Below are 15645 nucleotides of genomic sequence, written 5' to 3' on the forward strand. Positions count from 1 at the left end.
TGCAGCACTTTCATAGCATCATCTTTTAGTATTCGATATAGCTCAGGCAGAATTCCATCACCTCCACTAGCTTTGCTTATAATAATACTTCCTAAGGCCCACTTAGCTTCACACTACAGGATATCTGGCTCTAGGTGAGTGATCACACCATCATGGTTATCCAGGTCATTTAAGAGAGTCCTGTTTATTCCCCTTCCATATTATATAACCCAATGCATTCTCTTCACTCCTCAGCCCTACTCTGGTCCAAGCTGTAAATCTTTCTCACCTAAATTATTCTAGGCAGCCTCCTTACTAGCTTCAATTCCACATGTGCCTCCTCTACCACTATTTTCTGCACAGCAGTGACAGAGAGTTGTCTTTTTAATATAGACATATTCTGTGGGGTTTTTTTTTAATATTTATTTAGCTGCACTGATCTTAGTTTCAGCATACAAGATCTTCATTTTCTCAGGCAAATGTTCCATCGTGGTGCATGGGTTCTCTAGTTGTGCCACACTGACTCAGTGGTTGCGGTGCAAAGACTTAGTTGCTCCCCAGCATATGGGATCTTAGTTCCTCTACCAGGGATCAAACCCACATCATCTGCGTTGCAAGGCAGATTCTTAACCACTGGAACACCAGGGAAGTCCAAAATAAAAACATATTCAAAATTCTTTGATAAATGACAGTGCAAATAAAATAATACCTAGTCTGCACAAAAATCTGTGCAATAACATTTATACTAGCTTTATTAGTAATTGCCAAAACTTGGGAGCAACTAAATGTCCTTCAAGAGGTGAATGGGGACGTGTCCCGAGGCGCCAGCGGGGCCGCGTCGGCCTGAAGCACTGCCCGGGCCTGGGCTAGTCTAGGGGCTGCGACTGCTAGGCGGGGTGAGGGGCTGCGACTGCTAGGTGGGGTGAAGGGCCGCGAGGGAGGGCCAGTTCCCATCCCCCCAGCAGCATGGCATCCTGTGCTGAGCCCTCTGCTGCAGACCCTGAGTCCACTGCTCCGCCACCTGCTGGGGTCCCACCACTTGAGGACTTCGAGGTACTGGACGGGGTGGAAGACGCTGAGGGCGAGGAGGAGGAAGAAGAGGAGGACCTGAGTGAACTGCCGCCACTTGAGGATGTGGGGCAGCCCCCACTGGAGGAGGCTGAGCAGCCCGGGGCCCTGGCCCGAGAGTTCCTGGCCGCCATGGAGCCCGAGCCTGAACCTGCCCCGGCCCCCGACGAGTGGCTGGACATCCTGGGGAATGGGCTGTTGAGGAAGAAGACGCTGGTTCCAGGCCCACCGGGCTCCAGCCGCCCGACCAAGGGCCAGGTGGTCACTGTGCGGCTGCAGACGTCGCTGGAGAATGGCACGCGGGTACAGGAGGAGCCGGAGCTGGTGTTCACCCTGGGCGACTGTGACGTCATCCAGGCCCTGGATTTCAGTGTCCCGTTCATGGACGTGGGGGAGACGGCTATGGTCACTGCTGACTCCAAGTACTGCTATGGCCCCCAGGGCAGCAGGAGCCCATACATCCCCCCACATGCGGCCCTGTGCCTGGAGGTGACTCTGAAGACTGCTGTGGATGGGCCTGACCTGGAGATGCTCACGGGGCAGGAGCGTGTGGCCCTGGCCAACCGGAAGTGGGAGTGTGGCAATGCTCACTATCAGCGGGCCGACATCGTGCTGGCTGCCAACTCCTACGACCTCGCCATCAAGGCCATCACTTCCAGTGCCAAAGTGGACATGACATTCGAGGAGGAGGAGCAGCTCCTGCAGCTGAAGGTGAAGTGTCTGAACAACCTGGCGGTCTCGAAGCTGAAGCTGGATCACTACTGTGCATTGCTGCGCTCCTGCAGCCTCGTGCTGGAGCACCAGCCTGACAACATCAAGGCTCTCTTCCGCAAGGGCAAGGTGCTGGCCCAGCAAGGCGAGTATAGTGAGGCCATCCCCATCTTGAGAGCAGCCCTGAAGCTGGAACCTTCCAACAAGATGATCCACGCAGAGCTCTCGAAGCTGGTGAAGAAGCATGCGGCCCAGAGGAGCACTGAGACCGCCCTGTACTGGAAGATGCTGGGCAACCCCAGCCGGCTGCCTGCCAAGTGTCCTGGCAAGGGTGCCTGGTCCATCCCATGGAAGTGGCTGTTTGGGGCAACTGCTGTCGCCTTGGGGGGCGTGGCTCTCTCTGTGGTCATTGCTGCCAGGAACTGACCGCCCAGGTGGCCACCATCCCCTCCACTCACCGTGGACCCCCACCCTGTGCTCCCTAACACCCCCAGGCTCCCTGTCCACTGCCCTAACTGGCCTAGCCCCCTCCTCTGGGGCAGGGGCAGTGAGGTTTGGGGGTCACATGGCCCCACGAGCAGGAGGGACTGAGCCCTATTGGAGGAAAGCAAGGCAGGGCCCTGACCTCACATCCAGCCCGGAGCAAGGGGGCCCTTATTGCTCCAGACCCGATTCCCACCCCACCCCCGGGGTGAGGTCCCAGCAGGGATCAGTCCCAGTATCCTCTTCCCAACAGGCCTGGGGGCAGCCCTCCCCCTGCCCAGCCCCTTTCCACCTTCCAGCCCCTCCTGCCCTGCCTGCTGCCCTCTCTCCAGACCCCCTCCACCGACACACAGTGAAATAAAAGCCTCCCACCCCGCTCAAAAAAAAAAAAAAGAGGTGAATGGATAAACAAGTTGTGGTATATTCAGATAACAGAAGTGATAAAAAGAGTAAACTATCAAACCATGGAAAGACATGGAAGAACCTTCAATGCATATTGCTAAGTTAAAGAATCCAGTCTGAAAAGTTACATATGGAATGACATTCTGGAAAAGGAAAACTATGGAGGCAGTAAAAAGTTCAGTGGTTCCCAGGGCCTTAGAGGGAGAGAAGGTGGGAGGATTGGATAGATGGAGTACAGGAGATTTTTAGAGTGGTGAAATTATCCTTTATGATACTGTAATGGTAGAGTCATGACATTATACATTTTTTAAAAGCTACAGGATGTAAAGCACAAAGACTGAGCCCTAATGTAAACTGTGGAAGGCAGCTATGGTCACCACTGTATCACTGACATCCTGATGTGAAGTATGGATGTTAATAACAATGTATCATAATTTATTCTTAATTGCCAAAACTTTTATCAATTGTGGAAATTTACTGTACTAATTTAAGATGTTAATGATAGGAGAAACTGATTGGGGTATGGTGTGAGGTGATAAAGTGGGAGAGTGAATGAGGGTGGGAGGAAAGGGGTTATATAGGAGCTTTCTGTACTTTCTGCTCAATTCTTACATAAACTAAGCACTGCTAATAGTAAAGTCTAGAAACTGAAACAAATTATTTAAACTGGTTATAATGATTGATAAAGATCCAAATAGTCAAAGCTATGGTTTTCCCAGTAATGATGTACAGAGTAACTGAATGGGGTATGGTGTGAGGTGATAAAGTGAAAGAGTGAATGAGGGTGGGAGGAAAGGGGTTATATAGGAGCTTTCTGTACTTTCTGCTCAATTCTTACATAAACTAAACACTGCTAATAGTAAAATCTAGAAACTGAAACAAATTATTTAAACTGGTTACAATGATTAATAAAGATCCAAATAGTCAGAGATATGGTTTTCCCAGTAATGGTGTACAGATCTACAGTGATGTGAGAGCTGAACCATAAGGAAGACCGAATGCCACAAAATTGATGCTTTTGAATTGTGGTGCTGGAGAAGACTCTTGAGAATCCCTTGGACAGCAAGGAGATCAAACCAGTCAATTCTAAAAGAAATCAACCCTGAATATTCATTTAAAGGACTGATGTTGAAACTCCAATACTTTGGCCACCTATTGCAAAGAGCTGACTCATTGGAAAAGACCCTGATGCTGGGAAAGATTGAAGGCAAAAGGAGAAGGGGGCGACAGGAATAGATGGTTAGATAGAATCACCAACTCAATGGACATGAATTTGAGCAAACTCTGGGAGATAGTAAAGGACAGGGAAGCCTGGCGTGCTGCAGTTCATGGGGTCTCAAAGAGCCAGACACGACTTAAAGACTGAACAACAACAATATGATCCACAAGATGCTTAGTACAGAGTACCCCATTCTTGGATATGGATTATTGTTCTCTACTTTACATAAAGAACTTTGCAAAATTAGTTATAATTTCCCCTTTTGATTGGATTGCCAGCACCTAATCTCCTTAACAGAAATTGCCCAAAAGCCATTGAACGACCTACATTACCTGCTTGGTTTTCCAAAAGCTTCTCAGGAACCTCTCCTGTTTCAGCCACCTTGTACTTCTTTCTTCCTTTCCTTCAGAGCTGGTTCTTCCTAATCTTCCAGGTCTGGATAAATGTCACCTCATAGTGAGGTGTTCCCATACTACTCTCTTAACCCTGTAGTTCTACTCCCAGTTTTTGTTACCTTCATAGCATTTATGGTGGTTTAGTTGCTAAGTCATGTACGACTCTTGCAACCCCAGGCTACAGTCCATGAGATTCTCCAGGCAAGAATACTGGAGTAGGTTGCCATTTCCTTCTTCAGGGGATCTTCTCAACCCAGGAATAGAACCCAGGTCTCCTGCATTGCAGGCAGATTCTTTACCAACTGAGCTACAAGGGAAGCCTAACAATTTGTAATTACTTGTTTGCTTACTTATTTACCATTGTTCTTGTCCACTTGGCTATGTAATCCTGAAGAGCCTGTAACAATTTATGTTTTGTTCATTAGTAATTACTCAGTGCTTTGAGCAGAGTCAGGCACAAAGCTGATGGTCAGTAATTGGGCAATTGGTAGAGACAATGTTTCTAAGATCAGATATGGAAAGAATGTCATAAACACATTTTTATTCTAATATGACAAATTTAATAAAATGAACAGTTTAATAGAAAAAAGTGAATTTCTAAAAATAATCCAAGTGGGAATAGAAAATCTGAATACTTATGGAATAAATTGAGATGATTATTAAAGCACTAACTCTGTGGAGGATACAAGGCTAAGAATATTTTAAGGCTGATTTTCCCTAAACCTTTAAGAACAAAGCAATTCCTATGTTATTTAAAATGCTATTGAACTTAGAGCAAGATTAATTTATCCCTTATTAACTTTTTGAATCACAAAATATAACCAGTTCACATAAGAATAAAGATTTAAAAATCCTAAATAAAATTAATGACAGCTTATATACAGACTGTATTAAAATAATATGCTATGAACATTTTATTAAGTCTAGAAAAAGACGGATTGATCCCCAGTTCATTTTATGAATTACAGAAATAGCTAGCTCACTTAAGAATAGAAATTCAAAAAACCCTAAATAAATAATAGCAACACAAATACACTATTTTATTAAAACATGACTGTGTTGGCTTTGTCACAGATGTGCAAAATATTTTAAAGTATAAAATTTATTAAAATAATTTATCGTATCAAGAGATCAAAGAAAGTGAAAAAATTATGTGATCATCTCAATTGATGCTAAAAGGACATTTAAGAAATTCAGCTTCAGGGGATGAAGAAAGGTTTTGCAAAGTAGGATATATATTCAGTGTGATAAGAACTATTCTAAAATCTGAAGCAAATATTTGCACTAAATATCAAAAATTAAGAAACTGTAGAGTGATATTTGACAGTGCATTTTATCCCTGTAAGTCTTAATTTCCATATCTGTAAAATGGAGGTAAATAATATAATTTCTTTTATGTGATTTTTATTGTTTTTATATATTATTTATAAATAGATTTACCCAATACCTATTGGAGAGTAATAGAAATTAATTTTGTGTGTATTTCCTCTTCATTCTGAAAACATTAGGCTTAGTTTCATTTTGAATGGTGAATGCATAGCAGTCTAGGCAACTTACAAGGAAAGGACTTCAGCAAGACAGGGCAGAAAAAGTGTGATATTTATGATTTTGTGTTATGAGAGCTCAGAAAGCAAGCTAAGGAAGATAGACCTTGGATCTAGAGTTTCAGATTCCCAAGCCTCAACATTGAATGGCCTCATAATAAATACATGGCCTTGGAAAACTAGATGCCAGTGGACTAGAAGAAAAAGCTGCCATGAGGGTTACTCTGAAAGAGTCCAGAGAACTGCATCTCTTTGCCTCGCCTGGCTCAATTATACCTGGCATATGTCATGTACCCTTACCTTGCTAGATTTTCTAAGAATCAAAGTCATTTTGCCTGTGCCTTGAGATCTGATAGTTATTCGCTTATGGTTTGAGGTAATTTTATATCATTTTCATGCTTTAAGATCATACTCCAGTTGAGTCAGATTTCTGGGGAAGATGCTTCTGTGGTACATCCCAGGATGATAGTGAACCCTAAGAGGACTAGTGGATACCATATCAAGATAGAAAATAGATGTCTCAATTTGAGGCTAGCCCTAGGGCATGTTGAACTGCGAGTGATGGAGTGTTGACAGCTCTGTGATAAATACTATATGCCTATTTATAATTTCAATAGAATCTAGCATTATCATTATTAATGTTTAGTTTTGCCTTGGAATTTCTATCCAGTGAAATAAAAGAAACTGTAGCAGTTTCTTCTGGATTTTTAAATTTTATATTATTATTTAAAATTATACTTGGAGATCTTATTATTTTTAAATAGGAGTATTAGTTACCTGGAAAAGTCTAAGAGATTTGACTGTAAAGCTCTGAAGTTTAACAATATGAACAGAGTTCAATAAGAGTACTTCTCACAAAATAGCTATATATAACTTCACATAGATCTTATAAATGAGTAATAACCCTTCATAAAATATATAAAGGAAATATGCTGTTCCAAATAGCAATTTAAACTTAAAATCTGGAATATCTATGTAAAAAATTTCTATAAAACATTTACTGAGAGACTTAAAAGAATTAAAGAATTGGAAAGACCTAATCTGTTCTCAGATAATCAAGGCTTGAAAGATGTCAGAGTTCCCCAAATGTATCATAAATTATATAACACAAAGAGTGCAGTGAATTTTTGGCTATATCTGATGAAATGATTTTGAAATTATGAAATACGTCCCACTATAATAACCAAGAAAGAAACATTAACCTAGAAACAATAATATATTTGATATCTGCACTACTGAATATTAAAATTGTTGTAATAGTTACAACAATTACAATAGTAAGTTGGAAAGAGAACAATGAAATAAAGTAAAAATCTAGAAATAGACTTAAGCATGTGTTAAAAACAGCACAGTAAGCAGAATTTGGGCTTCCCTGTAGCTCAGACAGTAAAGAATCTGCCTGCAATGCAGGAGACTGGGTTCAATCCCTGGCTTGGGAAGATACCCTAAAGAAGGCAATGGCAACCTACTGGATGGACAAAGGAGCCTGGTAGGCTACAGTTCATGGGTTCACAAAGAGTTGGATGTGACTGAGCAAATAACACTTAAGCAGAATTTACATGAAAAGTGGTGCTGGAAATTTTGGTTGATTAGTAAGGAAAGCAAAAAACAAACTGTATCTTATATGTATTATAGAATTAGTCTTTTAAAAATATCTTGATATAAAAAGATTGATGATTTGGATTCTGTAACTATTTGGATTTTTCTTTACAATAACTCACTATAATCAAGGTCCATGAATGGAATGTAGTGTTAGCTCCATAAATCAAGGTAAATTGGATGTTGTCAAGCAGGAGATGGCAAGAGTGAACATCGACGTTTAGGAATCAGTGAACTAAACTAATGAGAATGGGCAAATTTAATTCAGATGACCATTATATCTACTATTGTGGGCAAGAATCCCTTAGAAGAAATGGATAGCCCTCATAGTCAACAAGAGAGTCCGAATGCAGTACTTGGGTGCAGTCTAAAAAATGACAGAATGATCTTGTTTCATTTAAAGGCAAACCATTCAACATCATAGTAATCCAAGTCTATGCCCCAACCACTAATGCTAATGCTAATGAACAGTTCTGTGAAGACCTACAAGACCTTCTAGAATTAACAACAACAAAAAATGTCCCTCTCTTTGAAAGGGATTGGAATGCAAAATTAGGAAGTCAAGAAATACCTGGAGTAACAGACAAGTTTGGCCTTAAAATACAAAATGAAGCAGGACAAAGGCTAACAGAGTTTTGCCAAGAGAACACACTAGCCATAGCTAACACCCTCTGCCAGCAACACAAGAGACAGCTCTACATGTGGACATCACCAGATGGTCAATACCAGAACAGATTGATTATTTTCTTTGCAGCTGAAAATGGAGAAGCTCTATACAGTCAGCAAAAACAAGACCTGGGGCTGACTGTGGCTCAGATCATGAGCTCCTTATTGAGTGGGTTGCCATTTCCTTCTCCAGGGGATCTTCCCCACCCAGGGATCAAACCTGGGTCTCCTGCATTGTGGGTGGTTTCTTTACTGATTGAGCCATCAAGGAAGCTCCCTTATTGAAAAATTCAGGCTTAAATTGAATAAAGTAGGGAAAGCTACTAGACCATTCAGGTATGACCTAAATTATACAGTGTATGTAATTATACAATTATACAGTGAAAGTCACAAATAGATGCAAGGTATTAGATCTGATAGAGTGCCTGAAGAATAATGGGCAGAAGTTCGTGACATTGTACAGGAGGCGGTGATCAGGACTATCCCCCCCAAAAAGAAATGCAAATGGCAAAATGGTTGTTTGAGGAGGCCTTACAAATAGAAAAAGAAGAGAAGCAAAAGGCAAAGGAAAAATACATACCCATCTGAATGCAGAGTTCCAAAGAATAGCAAGGAGAGGTAAGAAAGCTTTTGTCAGTGATCAATGCAAAGAAATAAAGGAAAACAATAGAATGGATAAGACTAGAGATATCTTCAAGAAAATTAAGAGATACTAAGGGAACATTTCATGCAAAGATGGGTACAAAAAAGGACCTAACAGAAATGGTATGGACCTAACAGAAGCAGAAGATAAGAAGATAAGGTGGCAAGAATACACAAAATGATACAAAAAAAGATCTTCATGACCCAGATAACCATGAAGATGTGATCACTAACCTAGAGCCAGACATCCAGGAATGTGAAGTCAAGTGGGTCTTAGGAACAAACCTAGTGGTGGTGATGAAATTCCACCTGAGCTATTTCAAATCCTAAAAGATGATGCTGTGAAAGTGTTGCAACCAATATGCCAGCAAATTTGGAAAACTCAACAGTGATCACAGGATTGGAAAAGGTCAGATTTCATTCCAATCCCAAAGAAAGGCAATGCCAAAGAATTTTCAATCTACTGCACAATTGCATTCATCTCACATGCTAGCAAAGTAATGCTCAAAATCCTCCAAGCTAGGCTTCAACAGTATGTGAACTGAGAAATTCTGGAAGTTCAAGCTGGATTTAGAAGAGGCCGAGGAACCAGAGATCAAATTGCTAGCATCTGTTGGGTCATCGAAAAAGCAAGAGTTCCAGAAAAACATCTGCTTCTGCTTTATTGACTAAGCCAATGCCACTGACTGTGTAGATCGCAACAAACTGTGGAGAATTCTTAAAGAGAAGGGAATACCAGACCACCTTACCTGCCTCCTGAGAAATCTGTATGCAGGTCAAGAAGCAGCAGTTAAAACCAGACATGGAACAATGGACTGGTTCCACATTGAGAAAGGAGTACATCAAGGGTGTATATTGTCACCCTGATTATTTAACATATATACGGAGTACATCATGCGAAATGCCAGGCTGGATGAAGCATAAGCTAAAATCAAGATTGCTGGGAGAAATATCAATAACCTCAGATATGCAGATGATACCACCTTTAAGACAGAAAGTAAAGAGGAACTAAGGAGCCTCTTGATGAAGGTGAAAGAGGAGAGTGAAAAAACTGGCTTCAAATTCAACATTCAAAAAACTAAGATCATGACTTCCAGTCCCATCCATTCAGTTCAGTTGCTCAGTCACGTCCAACTCTTTGCAACCCCATGGACTGAAGCATGCCAGGCTTCCCTGTCCATCACCAACTCCTGGAGCTTTCTCAAACTCATGTCCATTAAGTCAATGATGCCATCCAACCATCTCATCCTCTGTCATCCCCTTCTCCACCATCTCATTCATTGAACTGGGACTGGCGATTTGTTTCACATATGATAATATACATGTTTTAATGCCATTCTTCCAAATCATCCCACCCTTGCCCTCTCCCACAGAGTCCAAAAGACTGTTCTATACATCTGTGTCTCTTTTGCTGTCTCACATACAGGGTTATTGTTACCATCTTTCTAAATTCCATATATATGCATTAGTATACTGTATTTGTGTTTTTCTTTCTGGCTTACTTCATTCTGTTTAATAGGCTCCAGTTTCATCCACTTCATTAGAACTGATTCAAATGTATTCATTTTAATGGCTGAGTAATATTCCATTGTGTATATGTACCACAGCTTTCTTATCCACTTGTCTTCTGATGGACATCTAGGTTGCTTCCATGTCCTGGCTATTATAAACAGTGCTACGGTGAACACTGGGGTACACATGTCTCTTTCAGTTCTGATTTCCTTGGTGTGTATGCCCAGCAGTGGGATTGCTGGGTCATATGGCAGTTCTAAGAATTGATGTTTGAACTGTGGTGTTGGAGAAGTCTCTTGAGAGTCCCTTGGACTGCAAGGAGATCCAATCAGTCAATCCTAAAGGAAATTTCCTAAAGGAAATCAGTCCTGAATATTCATTGGAAGGACTGATGCTGAACCTGAAACTCCAATACTTTGGCCATCTGCTACGAAGAGCTGACTCATTGTTCAGAAGAGGATGACAGAGGATGAGATGGTTGGTGGAATCATTGACTCAATGGACATGAATTTGAGTAAGCTCTGGGTGTTGGTGATGGATGGGGAAGCATGGTGTGCTGCAGTCCATGGGGTGACCAAGAGTTTGACACAACTGAGAGACTGAACTGAACTGAATTGATAAAATATATCTTTGATACTTGAAACTAATATAATATTGTTAATCAACTATACTTCAGTAAAACATTATATACTTTAAAAAATCATGCTAGGAAAATATTTTAATTACATGAGAAATACTCATTTTAGACTATGAAGTGAAAGTATTATTTAGAAAAGGCAGAGGAACCAGAGATCAATTGCCAACATTCATTGGATCATTGAAAAAGCAAGAGGATACTAGAAAAACATGTACCTCTGCTTTATTGACTATGTCAAAGCCTTTGACTGTGTGGTGGTGGTGGTGGTTTAGTTGCTAAGTCGTGTCTGACTCTTACAACCCCATGGACTGTAGCCCGCCAGGCTCCTCTGTCCATGGGATTTTCCAGGCAAGGATACTGGAGTGGATTGCCATTTCCTTCTCCAGGGGATCTTCCCAACCCAGGAATCGAACCCAGGAATCAAACCCAGGTCTCCTGCTTTACAGGCAGATTCTTTACCGACTGAGCTATAAGGGACTGTGTGGGTAACAGCAAACTGTGGAAAATTCTTAAAGAGAATACCAGACCACCTGACAAACCTCCTGAGAAGTCTGTATGCAGGTCAAGAAGCAAGAGTTAGAATTGGACTTGAAACAACAGACTGGTTCCAAATTGGGAAAGGAGTATGTCAAGGCTGTATGTTGTTACCCTGCTAATTTAAGAGTACATCATGTGAAGTGCCAGGCTGGATGAAGAACAAGCTGAAAGCAATATTGCTGGGAGAAATATCAATAACCTTAGATACACAGATGATGGCACAAAATTGAAGAAGAACTAAAGAGCCTGCACTCATCTCACACACTAGTAAAGTGATGCCTAAAATTCTCCAAACCAGGCTTCAGCAATATGTAAACCCTGAATTTTAAGATGTTCACACTGGTTTTAGAAAAGGCAGAGGAACCAGAGATCAAATTGCCAACATCCGCTGGATCATCAAAAAAGCAAGAGAGTTCCAGAAAGTCATCTATTTCTGTTTTATTGACTATGCCAAAGCCTTTGACTGTGTGGATCACAACAAACTGTGGAAAATTCTTAAAGATTTGGGAATACCAGACCACCTGTCCTGCCTCCTGAAAAATCTGTATGGAGGTCAAGAAGCAAATGTTAGAACTAGACATGGAAGAAAAAACTGGTTCCAAATCGGGAAAGGAGTACGTCAAGGCTGTATATTGTCACCCTGCTTATTTAACTTATATGCAGAGTACATCATGAGAAACGCTGGGCTGGAAGAAGCACAAGCTGGAATCAAGATTGCTGGAAGAAATATCAATAACCTCAGATATGCAGATGACACCACCTTTATGGCAGAAAGTGAAGAGGAACTAAAAAGCCTCTTGATGAAAGTGAAAGAGGAGAATGAAAAAGTTGGGTTAGAGCTCAACGTTCAGAAAACTAAGATCATGGCATGCAATCCCATCACTTCATGCAAATAGATGGGGAAACAGTGGAGACAGTGGCTGACTTTATTTTTCTAGGCTCCAAAATCACTGCAGATGGTGATTGTAGCCATAAAATTAAGACACTTACTCCTTGGAAGGAAAGTTTTGACCAACCTAGGCAGCATATTAAAAAGCAGAGACATCACTTTGTCAACAAAGGTCCGTCTAGTCAAGGCTATGTTTTTTCCAGTGGTCATGTATGGATGTGAGAGTTGGACTGTAAAGAAAGTTGAGCACTGAAGAACTGATGCTTTTGAACTGAGGTGTTGGAGAAGACCTTTGAGAGTCCCTTGGACAGCAAGGCAATCAAACCATTCCATCCTAAAGGAAGTCAATCCTGAATTTTCACTGGAAGGACTGATGCTGAAGCTGAAATTCCAATACTTTGGCCACCTGATACAAAGAACTGACTCATTTGAAAAAAACCCTGATGCTGGGAAAGATTGAAGGCAGGAGCAGAAGGGGACAACAGAGGATGAGGTGGTTGGATGGCATCACTCACTGAATGGACATGACTTTGAATAGGCTCTGGGAGTTGGTGATGGACAGGGAGGCCTGGCATGCTGCAGTCCATGGGGTCGCAAAGAGTCAGACATGACTGAGTGACTGAACTGGACTGTATTATCTCCATAGAAAATTTGATGAAATAGCATATCTTAAAATGTTAGTAGTAGTTAACTCTAGATTGTGGATATATGGGTGGTTCTGAGTATATATTTTATATTTTTATGTAACTTCCTTTTTTCCCAATAATCACATATAATTTTGTAATAAAAGAAAACAATAAATTTTATTTTTCAAAATATAATTAAATGTTAACTAAAGCTTGAAAATGTATAGGAAACTATAAAATGATAATAATACTAAATTTTTGTCCTAGCATCTAAAATTATTATTCTTGTTGAATTACCTTTTTCTATAGAAGAAGGCATTAAGAAGGAAAATGTAGCCAAAGGAAATCAGCTTTGGAAGAAATATGAAGATTCATTTTAGCTTTTCCTTAGGGGGTATTCTTTAGTGATTATTGCAGATGGAGGAATATTGATAATTTGTTAAAAGAAAACCCATTTCACGAAAAATAATACTTGAATTGGCAAAGTTTCATATTTAATACTGTTAAAGACATATCTTTATCATGCCTACTCTTAAATATCATGAGTATACAGGTTTGAGACATGCTTTACATTACAGACAATATGTGGAAAGTCCAGCATAATGAAGTAAATGTCAATCACCTAGACCAAGTTTCTCAGACTTTAGTGAGCACATGCTCACCTGGGGGATGTTATTACTGGGTTGGCCAAAAGATTCATTTGGTTTTTACATAAGATGGCTGTCGTAGTGCTTTGTTATCTTTAACTTCATTCAAAACAATTTTGTTGGATTGTATTGTGAAAGCTGTCATTTCAGCATGCATTAAAAATAGCTTGTCAAAATTGGTGAATTTTTGTGTAGGCATTTTAATATTGAAGATAGAAGGCAAAAGGCAACATTTTGGTATATTATGCTTTATTATTTTAAGGAACATAAAAACACATCTGAAGAAGATTTGTCTAGAATATGGAGAAGGTGCTGTGACTGATCAAATGTGTCAAAAGTGGTTTGTGAAATTTCGTATTGGAGGTTTTTCGCTGGACAATGCTCCATGCTCAGGTAGACAAGTTGAAAGTGATAGCAACCAAATCAAGACATTGAGAACAGTCAACGTTATACCACATGGGAGATAGCTGACATACTCAAAACATGCAAATCAAACGTTAGAACTCATCTGCACCAGCTTGGTTATGTTAACTGCTTAACATAAGTGAAAAAAACCTTGACTGTATTTTCACATGCTATTCTCTACTTAAGCATAAGCAAAACATTCCATTTTTAAAACAAATTGTAATGGGTGATGAAAAATGAATGCTGTACATTAATATGAAACAGAAGAGATTGTGGAGCAAGCTAAATGAACCACCCCCAACCACAGTAAAGGCCAGTCTTCATCCAAGAAGGTGATGCTGTGTATATGGTAGGATTAGAAGGATGTCCTCTGTTATGAGCTCCTTCTGGAAAACCAAGTGATTAATTCCAATAAGTTCTGCTCCCAATTAGACCAACTGAAAGCAACACTCAGTGAAAAGCATCCGGAATTAGTCAACAGAAAATGCATAATCTTCCATCAGGATAATGCAAGACCCCTTGCTTCTTTGATGACCAGGCAAAAAGTGTTACAGCTTGGCTGGGAAGTTCTGAATCATCTGCTGTATTCACCAGACATTACACTTTTGGATTTTCCATTTATTTCGGTCTTTACAAAATTCTCTTAATGGAAGAAATTTCAATTCCCTGGAAGATTATAAAAGACACCTGTAAAAGGCATCTCCTAAAAAAGATAATAAGTCTTGGGAAGATGGAATTATGAAGTTGCCTGAAAAATGGCAGGAGGTAGTGGAATAAGATTATGTTATTGAATATGTTGTTCAGTAAAGTTCTTGGTGAAATGAAAACAAAGTTCCTTCAGTTTTTACTTTAAAACTGAAGGAAGTTTTTGGCCAACCAATGAAATACAGATTCTGTTCTGGGATGAGGCATGAGATACTGCATTTCCAGGAAGTTCCTAGGTGATACCTATGCTGCTGATCTGTGGACTGTTCTCAGAGTAGCAAGAGTTTTTCTTGTTCCTGGATCTGCAACTGATCCTGGTATTATTAGTTCTTGCCATCTTTCTTTATATATTAATAAAACTGAGACTTAAATTCAGGCTTTTTAAATAGGGAGGGGTGAAATTATTTTTTGTTGTTGTTCAAAAAAATGAATTTCAAAGTGCTTATTAAATTTCAAGTCTTACCTAATAGCATTCTCAGTTCTCTACATAATATTTTTCTAGGGGCATTGTTGCCTTTTTTTTTTTTTTTTTTTTTAAGTGACTAAAAGGATTTGAACTTCCCCAGTGGCTCAGTGGTAAAGAATTCATCTGCCATGCAGGAGCTGCAAGAGATGCAGTTCAATCCCTGGGTTAGGAAGATCCTCTGGAGGAGGGCGTGGCAATCCCATGAACAGAGGAACCTGACAAGTTACAGTCCATAGAGTCCCAAAGAGTCAGACATGACTGAAGCAACTTGGCATACACGCACATACAAAAAAAGATATATCCTACTCCTGTGTTATTAAAACAGTTACAAAAAAGTCAGTAAGCAACTTTGACATTATCAGTTGCCCTTTTCTTTAGTGACCTATACAATTATTTTTCCATATATATCACAGATCTTAGCAAAGCTTATTAGTTGTTTTCTGCACTTTAAAAAGTGATACAAGTGTGTGACCAGTAGCAGTAAGTCAAAATGTCTTAATTGTGAAGAGAATA

The 15645-nt window shown here is 40.3% G+C and overlaps 1 pseudogene; it reads left to right on the plus strand.

Moving 5' to 3' along the window:
- Positions 1-896: 896 nt before the first annotated feature.
- LOC618624 (FK506 binding protein 8, 38kDa pseudogene) lies at positions 897-2572 on the plus strand (annotated as a pseudogene).
- The last annotated feature ends 13073 nt before the right edge of the window (positions 2573-15645 follow it).

Source organism: Bos taurus, chromosome 8, assembly GCF_002263795.3.
Source record: "Bos taurus isolate L1 Dominette 01449 registration number 42190680 breed Hereford chromosome 8, ARS-UCD2.0, whole genome shotgun sequence".
Taxonomy (NCBI): Eukaryota; Metazoa; Chordata; class Mammalia; order Artiodactyla; family Bovidae; genus Bos; species Bos taurus.